Here is a 9,392-nt window from a genome sequence, read left to right as displayed (position 1 = left end):
AGAGAGAGAGAGAGAGAGAGAGAGAGAGAGAGAGAGAGAGAGAGAGATAGAGAGAGAGAGAGAATTTTTGTATACGCAGTAGAACACAAAAAGTGGGTTCTGTATGAAATCCTAAATTTCCACTTCTCACCACTTGCCCTTTTTTCCCTTAAAAAGTATATTATATATTCTATAGGTTACTTTCAAAACTGTCCTGTACTTCTGTGCTTCTTTCTGATTTTCCTTCTGTTCTCTTCCATGTACTTTTTGAAATGCTACAGTAGCCCTTCTTTTTTTTAATACTACCAATGATACCTCCTCCTCTTACCTCCCCCCACCCCAATTAAAAACTGGGAGAAAGAAAGAAAAAACCGTTGTAACAAATAAATCTAGTCAAGCAAAACATATCCACTCAGTGTCTGTGTCTAACAATGTATGCTTCTTTCTGTACTATGTCCATTGTGTCAGGAGGTGGGTGATACACTTCCTCACAGGTCTGCTGGAGACATTTAGCCATTCATTTTACAGATGAGGAAACTGAGGCCCAGAGAGAGGAAGTGATTTGCCTATAGTCAGCCAGCTGAGGCCTGAACTCAGTTCCTCTGACTCCAGCACTACAATTCAAACTCAGGTCTTGACTTCCTCTCAAGCTCTTTCTCTATATACTGAATCAGACTGAATTGGGTCCAGTTCCTTTGTTTTACAGATGAGGAAACTGAGGCTCAGAGAGAGAAAGGGGCACACAAGAAGTACCCACAATTCACTTTCAGAGATGAAATGGCAAGCATCCTATATCAGCCCATTAGATCTTTCTCTGTGACAGGCACTTTCCCAAAAGGCTGCTGTGGAATGGAGACAGAAGGAACAGCTACAGGGAAATCCAGCAGGCAGAGAATGAATTGCAGATCCAGCCAGCTGGGGCTTGATTTTCCCAGAGTCGGACCCCAGGCCTCCCCAGCAGCTGCTTCCTGGAGCTGTGATCTCACCAGCTCATCCTGGAGTCTGTGGGTACCAGAGGCTGACACTGCCTCACGGCTGGCCCTGTTTCCTGTGCCCAGAGCCTGCCCTTGCCTCCTTTCTCATGACCCGGTGGAGAGGCAGCTGTATCTCGGAAGTCTGAGATGCAATCCAACCTACAGTCCAGGGAGATAGATGATGCCGGCCTCCCATCCTTCAGTAGTTCCTTGCAAGATGTTTCCTGTGTGACCTTGAGTAAAGCCCTTCCCCTCTCTGGGCCTCAGTTTTCTCATCTGTAAAATGAAGGGGTTGTAGCAAATTGGCAAAGATGACAAAAGACGGAAATAGTGTTGGAGGAGCTGTGGGAAGAGAGGCCCCCTATATAAATGCATTGCAGTGGAATGTCATGGTAGACCTGTGAACTGGGCCAACTGTTCTGGAAAAAGTTTGGAATCATATAAGAAAAGTGACTAAATTGTTCATATCCATCGAGAAAATGCAAGGGAGGTTATTGATAAAAAGAGAGGCCCCATATACAAATATTCATAGGGACTCTCTTTTGGAAGAGGCCTAGAAACAAGGAAGCTGCCCATCAATGTGCCATATGGATAGAACTGGACTATTATCACTGTGTTAGGAATGACAAAGAGGAATTTGGAGAATGATGGGAAGACATATAAACCAATTCTAGAATGAGTAAATGAAACAAAAGGAAAGGCATTTATCAAGCTCTTACTGCATACCAGAATAATTTAACATGTGCAATAATGTTGATGAAAAGGATACCAAAATGGAGCCTATCACAGGGGGATTATAATGACCATCAACTCTAGAAAAGAGATGAGAAAGCCCTTAGCTCTTCCAGTGGAGGGTGGGAAACCATGGATGCAGAATGTGGCATACAATGTCAGGCTAAGTGTCTGTACCCATTGATTTTGCTTAACTGTTTTTCTTGGTCACAAGAGAGGGTTTATCATCTTAGCCACCTAAACTGCCCTTTTCCCAATTTCTCAATTTCTGTTAATGGTGCCATCTTATTCTGAACCATCCAGACTGGAAACTAGAAGAATCATTTTTACTGCCCCTCATCCCTCATCAGTTACTAAATCCTAACAATTTTATCTCTGCTATAATTTTCTCTCCACTCATATAAGTCATTATCCTGGATCTAAATCCTGGGCTTCTGAAATAGCCTTCTAGCCAGTCTCCTGGTCACCATTTTTTTTTCTTCTGTTGGGATTGGGGTCTGCCAAAAGGAGGGGGAAGTGGGCCAGGGTTCTTAGAAGACTGAGAGGCTGAAGAATTGATTGGTCAGACTAACGGGGATGCAGCTGGGACAGGAAAGAGGGGTACATATGGGTGTGTGAAGTTGGGTAAGATTAGGGAAACTGTAGGTGATGAGGGGTTTGGAATTTGGGTGAGATTAGGGAGAGAGGGTTTGGTGTGGGAAGTGTGGAACAGAGTAGATAAGGGAGGGGCTGAGGATAGGTTGGGTGAATTGTGGAATGTTTGGTGATCTGGGAGTGGGAGAACTAGGGATATGGGATGAAGTCAAGGCTGGGAAATGCTGAGGGCCTAAGGAGATGGGGACCTGAAGGATTGGAGGGGTAGAGACTTTGAGGGAGACAGAGAGCTGAGGGGCTGGGAAGTGTTATAGGATAGAAGCAATAGAGTGATGAAGAACTGAGAAAAGTGGGTTAGAATGAGGAAAATGGGTGGGTAGGGAAAAAAGAGGGAAGAAGGGGAAATGAAGACACTAGTGGTCTATAAACTGGGGGGAACACGGGATGTGGGTTTGGGCTGAAGGGCTCTGAAGTGAGGTGGGACTGGACACATGGGGTGGGAAAGGGAATTTTGAAGGGAGAATGGGGTGATGAAGAACTGAGACGGGGGACTAGAGAGATTTGTATAGGAATTGGAAAGTGGTGTGGAACTAGGAATGTGGGGTGAGATGAGATACCGGGAAGTGAATTTGGGGAGAGGAAATGAGAGGGCTGAGGGTCTAGGGCAAATAGGGGGTGGGGAGGCTGTGCTGAAGACCTGGGCAGACTTGGGGAATTTGTCAGCGCTTGCATGGAAAACTATTTGAATGCTGGGCTGAACTAAGCTACTGACACACTTTAAAAAAATGCGCCCTTTTGTGGGGTGTGGTGAGAGAGAGTTTAAAATAGTGACCTTTGCAAACAGATGTGTGAGGAAGGAAGGGCCTGTTGACATCACAGCTGGGATGCTCTTCATCTCCGCCCTAAGCCTGGAGGCCAGAGGCCAGAGGAACAGGCCTGGGGCCCCCACAGCTGGCCCAGGCCTGACTTGGGCCTTCCCTGACCCGCCATGGGCTTGGCCTGTGAGAATGGACAGAGCGACCTGTGACTCGGGGTCATAGGCCTGGCCTTTGTCCTTCCCACCCCTCACCTGTTAGAGTAGATAGAATCAGAAGAATCTAGGTTCAAATCTCACCTCTTACCTTAGACTGACTAGATGCGGTGGGCAGGTCACTTTATTCATGTGAAACTCAGTTTTCTTGTCTGTAAAAAAGGGGGATAGCAGCAACTACTTCACAGGCTATTGTGAGACTAATTGAAGCAATGGGGGTGAAGGGCTTTGCAAACTTGAGAGTATTAGAGCATTACCATAAGTGTCACTGATTGTCAGACATCCAGGTGGCATGGTGGACAGAGTGCCGGGCCTGGAGTCAGGAAAACCTGAGTTCAAATCTGGCCTCAAATACTTTCTAGCAATGTGACCCTGGGCAAGTCACTTTGTCCTGTTTGTCTCAGTTTCCTCATCTGTAAAATGATCTGGAGGAGGACATGGCAAACCACGCCTGTATCTTTGCCAAGAAAATCCCAGATGGAGTCATGAAGAGTTGGACACGACTGAACAATAACAGTGATTATGTCTGTATCACCTGCTCTTTGTAGACTGTCATGTCTGTGCTCCTTAGCCTGTCATTCAAGGCCCACAGACTATCCCACTTCCCCCGAACACTCTATCACAAGTCTGTCACTAGTCAGGCCAGCCTCCTCACTGTCTCAGGCTCATTCCTTTGTCCAAAACTTCACTCAAACTGTCCCCCACATGTGACCTGATGCTCCCCTTAACCTTCTCTAACAGAATTCTACTCCTCCTTTACGCCTGGTTCGATGAAGCCTCTCGAAGACCACTCGAGCCCACCCTGACTCCCTACAGCCTCCACAGTGCACCCCCACACCACTTAGGACTTCATCACGTGCAGTCTCATGCTGTTACCTAGTTCATGTGTTACTGGCTCCCTGATGAGACTGAGAAGGTGAGGACAAGCATGGAGACTTACCTTTCCTTGGCATTTCTCCCCAGATTCATGGAATCATAGCATCTTTGATGTCAGTGGTGAAAAGGATCTTAAATGTAAAATGCTAGGGGCCAGAAGAGACATTGGAAAATAGAACGTCTGAGCTTTAGAACCCAGGATGTCCGAGCTGGGAGAACACCTGAATATAGAATGTCAGAGCTGGAAGGGCCTTAGAACCCAGGATGTCAGAGCTAGGAGGGCCCTTAGAACACAGGATGTCAGAGCTGGGAGGGGCCTTAGAACCCAGGATGTCAGAGCTGGGAGGGGCCTTAGAACACAGGATGCCAGAGCTGGGAAGTGACGTTAGAATGTTAGAATTTTAGAACACAGAATGTCAGTTAGAAGGGAACTTGGAATATAGAATGTAAGAGCATTTTTTAGAACATACAATGAGAAAAACTAGGAAGGGACCTTGCAATAGTGAATGTTAGAATATAGAACGTCAGAGGTGGAAGGGACAAAAAAGAGCATGTCAAAGTGGGCAGGCATATAATGCCAAAACATATAACGCTCTGATAATTTGGAAGGAATATAGCATGTAGATTATTTTTTTGGGGGGAGGAAGGAAGGTAGGGCAATTGGAGTTAAGTGACTTGCGCAAGGTCACACAGCTAGTAAGTGTTAAGTGTCTGAGGTCATATTTGAACTCAGGTCCTCCTGACTACAGGGCTGGTGCTCTATTCACTGTGCCACCTAGTTGTTCCCTATCATGTAGATTATTAAAGCTAGAAACAATCTTAGAAACCATCTGGTCCAGGGGTGGAGAACCTGTGACCTCGAGGCCACATGTGGTCCTCAAGGGAGGCCCTTAGTTTGGATTCAGTCAAAGGGCTGCACTTGAGGACTTAGAGGGTCACATGTGGCCTGGAGGCTGCAGGTTCCCCACCCAATCTAACCCCTATGTTATACACAGTGGAGAAAACTAAAGTCTAGAGAAAGAAAACTGGACCAAGGTCACTTTGCACTTTCACTAACAGAAAGTTAATGAAAGAACTGGGCCCATATCTCAGATCTCCAGACAGGCAGCCCAGTGTGGGGCATTATACCTGGAAAGGGAGGGCCCTGATTGGGAGGAGGTGCTGCAGGGAGGCCCAGAGTTTCCCTGTGCATATTCTGGGTGGGGGCACTGGGGCGTGGGCCATGGCGCTGGGGAGGGATGGGAATGTGGGGAGGGTGTGACATTGTGTGCCCATCTCTCCCCAGGAGCAGTTCCCACAAGCCCAGTGCTTCAGCTAAAGTGCTGACTGTGTGTGAGTAGCTTTAAAATCTGCCCTCTCTCCCAGGATGAGAGCCACAGCCCAGGCCTGCAGGTGCTGGCTTCTCAAGCTCAGGGCCTCAAGTGCCTATTTCTAGCTCTGAAGCCTGAGGTCAGGCACAGGTGTGGGGCCAATGACTCACAGCAGAGGCAGAAAGAGGCGGTTCTGGCCAAGATGGGGGGTGGAGGGTAGAGAGGCAGCTGAGAAGATGAGATGGGGCACTCAGGGTGGAGACCTACATTGCCTTCCTCAGTTTCCCTTCAGAGGCCACATCCCTAGACCTCCTTCCTGAAAGGAATGAAGGAGAGAAGGGAGAGAGAGAGGTTTGGAGTAACTGGGCTCATCTTCAAAGGGATTCTGGGACAGCTGCTCTCCATCTCCCCAGGATACATCCTGAGGGAAATGAATGCCTGGAGTTTACAGCCATCTCCAGCCCTGACCTCCATCCCCTCCTTCTTGGAATTGTCTCCTATCCTTGCCAGAGTCTGCTGGCTTTTCTGCTGAAGCTAGTCCCTCCCAGGGCACCGACGACCGGAGATGCCAGGGTCTCAGCATCTCACACTGAGATAGCATCTAGTCCAGCCACCTCATGTAATCCCCCTGGGGCCCTTTGCTCACTTCTCACCCTTCTGGCCCTCCCGGTGGTATTTGAGGTGCTTATGATGGTGCAGTACCGAGGGTACTGGAGTCAGAAGATTCAAATTCATGTTCTACCACTTACTAACTGTGTGACCTTGGATGTGGGTGAGGACTTTCACCTTTTTTAGGGAGGGAGTGGGGAATGCAATCAGGGTTAAGTGACTTGCCCAGGGTCACACAGCTAAGTGTCTGAGGCTGGATTTGAACTCTGCCCAACTCCAGGGCTGCTGCTCTCTTTACTGCATCACCTAGCTGCCCCCTGCCCTTCACCTTCTAATCTACAAAGTGTGTATAATGCTGCTCAAGCTACCTAGCTCTCAGCACAGTTGTGGGGAAAGTGCTTCGTAAACATTAAAATAATATGTAAATGTGTTATTTAATACTCACATTAATGAGAGACTGTGAGATGTAGTAGTAGGTGGAGAGCCAGCCTTGGAGTTAAGTCTCTGTCTTTGTAACTCATATGTTCTAAGACTGTCCCCAAACTCTTCTTGCAATTATAAGCTATTAATGCTCAGCAGTGAAATAGCTTTTAATAACTTCAAACCACACAAAGGCTTTTGGGACATCTTATATACTGCAGAATAGAACTCCATTGAGAGGGCACCCAAGAGCTGCTGGACCAGTAAAGTCTCAGTTCCAGGCCAAAAAAGTACATTATTGATATTGACCACCCCCTCCTCCTGCACAGTCTTCTTGTCTCTTGCCTTCAGAGGCACCTCACTTTTCTGATGCTTCTTCTATGTGTCCAACCTCTTCTCCTTTACTTGTTCCCCATCCCTTATTTCTGTGGCCTATAAACTTTTTAGATTGTTCACCCATATCAGTAAAAAATAGTTTTCAGAATATATGTCCATATGTATAGATTCACTTATCTACCCTATTAAGTCTAACAACCTTTCTTTTTGAAGAGGACCGATGACACGGACTGGTTCGTGAATTGGATTTAAGGCAGAGTTGCATAAAGCCGTCAGCCTCACTCTCTCTTCCTGAGTCATTGAAGTCCAATGGCAAGACAAAAGTCAGGATGACTGGGGATGGCCGGGGATGCAGTGGATGGCCTTGGCATCTTCAATGCCTGGCCAAGCTCTGAGGGCTCCATAGAGTCCACTTCAGCCACCTTTATGGCACTTGGAATGAATTGTTCCCATCCACCCATTCTGCTGGGGCGGGGGAAAGTCTTCAATGCTTGGGGTAGACATCCCCCTCCCCCCCCCGACTCACCAACAGGTTTGAGGACTGTTGGTTACCTTCAACCTGGTTTAGCCCATGACGGTTTAGTGGGCTGTGGTCACTGTGCATGCTATAGTTTCTTGGAGCCTTAGGTGAGAGTTGGGTGAAGACGGATGCCAACGGTGAATGAGCAACCCTCACACCAGAGCTGCTAGTCCTTCTTGAATACCTCCTAAACCCTTAATGGTACATACATGTCAGAGAGCTGACCTCCAAGGCAGTAAGCCCTGGGTTCCAATCCTCCCCTTTGACATATACTGGCTGGGTGCTCCTGGACAAATCCTGTAATCTCTCAGGGCCCCAGCACTAAATTGCAGACTAACCTGCATCAGTAGAAAGAGTTTCCTTATCAGAAACTAGCCCAAACCTATGAAATTCCAGGTCCAATTCCAAGTCTCTGTCCTCTTCCCTGGGCTATCAGGGGAGTGCTGGAAACCAGCTTTTGAGCCTAATGTGAAATGTGTGTTGTGGGCATTTACACCTCAGAGATGACCAACATTAAAGAACAAGGTTGTTTATTTATTGTTTGTTTGTATCACCTGTATTTATTGTATTATTTGTTTCTTGTCTAGATTTAAGTTAGTCATGGAGAAAATGTTAATAATATTGATTAAACTTAAAAGTGTGATAAGAGTTCTTGTTTTTGAGAGTGCTGGCAGTGGTTAGTCATTCATCTGTTCTATACTAATAATTATGTAGAATACATTAAATTTACAAAAATTCCATTTCAAAAAGGATGAGATAAAGATGGACTAATATTTGATCCCAGAGTCAATTGGGAGACACTGGAGTTTATAGAGAAGAAGAGTGACCCGGTCAGACCTGCATTTAGGAAGATGGTTTTGGCAGCTGTGTGGAGGAGAGATTAGATAGGAGAGAAACCACGTAGGGGGTAGTTGCAAGAACTCAGACCAGAGATCATGAGAGTCTCAGCTAGGACAGTGACTGTGGAAGTAGAGAGAAGCAGACAGGTCCAAAAGATGTAGAAATTGAGTTGATAAGATTTGGAAACTGATTGTATATGTGGGTAAGGGTTGAGGAAGAGTCCAAGGTACCAGTACCAGGCTGTGAGAAACTGGAAGGATGACTGTACCAGTACTGCCTGGAAGATGGGTGGGTTTGGGGAGGAAAAGATCATGTGATGAGATCTTCCATCGAGATCACAGTCCCTCCACACCTGCTCATCTTGTGTGACTCACTGTCCCAGCACAAATGAAAAGCAGGGGAGGTGGCACTTACTCACCCATCGCTGCCCCCAAGCCAAGAGACATCATCCCCGAAGGATACCTGCCACAGCCACGAAGTGATGGGGGTAGAGTAAAGAGAGGGGCTGTCATTTTTCCAATAGCAGCTGCACAGCTGCTCTGCATATCAGTTAGGTTAGGATAGAATCTCCCTGAGGGCCCAGGAATAGAGAGGTTAGAAGTTTGCATAGCAGAACCTGGGCTGGGGCAGGGGGACTTAGCACATCAAATGTCAGAATTGAAGGGGACCTTAGAATATAGAATGTTAGAGCTTAGAACCTAAACTGGCAGAACAGAAAGGGACTTTGGGGACCATAGAACCCAACTCCTTGATGGTGTAGATGAGGAAAATGAGACCCAAAGAAAGTAAGGGATCTATTCAGGTCACACTTTGAGCAGAACTGGGGCTAGAACCCAGATCTCCTAACTTCCAGTGTAGAGGTACACTGCTATCACAGTGAAATGCCCTGAGTCAGAAACCTCACAACTCTTTTGGTCTCCAGTTCTTTTGAAATGTCTTTAATCTTTAAGTGTGGGTATCCAAGATTCCCATTCCTCTTGTTCTTCTTCTTCCTCCTCCTCTCTCTTCTCTCCCTCTCCTTACTTTTGTCTTTCTTCTCTCTGTCTCTGTCTTTCTGCCTGCCTGTCTCTCTTCTCTCTTTTGTCTCTCTTCTCTGTCTCCCTGTCTTTCTGTCTCTATCTCTCACTCCTCTCTCTCTCTCTCTCTCTCTCTCTCTCTCTCTCTCTCTCTCT

General features: G+C 46.8%; 1 long non-coding RNA gene across 1 annotated transcript in view; it reads left to right on the top strand.

Moving 5' to 3' along the window:
* LOC138153861 (uncharacterized) overlaps positions 1-2,075 on the top strand; it is an 11,029-nt gene extending 8,954 nt beyond the window's left edge. Inside the window, exon 3 of the long non-coding RNA XR_011166483.1 lies at positions 803-2,075. This is a non-coding gene — a long non-coding RNA (uncharacterized lncRNA). The remainder of the gene's footprint in view (positions 1-802) is intronic.
* The last annotated feature ends 7,317 nt before the right edge of the window (positions 2,076-9,392 follow it).

The sequence above is a fragment of the Petaurus breviceps genome, unplaced genomic scaffold (assembly GCF_028583685.1).
Source record: "Petaurus breviceps papuanus isolate PSGF00001 unplaced genomic scaffold, PetGlider_PUasm1.0 91041, whole genome shotgun sequence".
Lineage (NCBI taxonomy): Eukaryota > Metazoa > Chordata > Mammalia > Diprotodontia > Petauridae > Petaurus > Petaurus breviceps.
The sequence above is the reverse complement of the archived record's forward strand: the minus strand, read 5'-3'. Positions and strand labels throughout refer to the sequence as shown.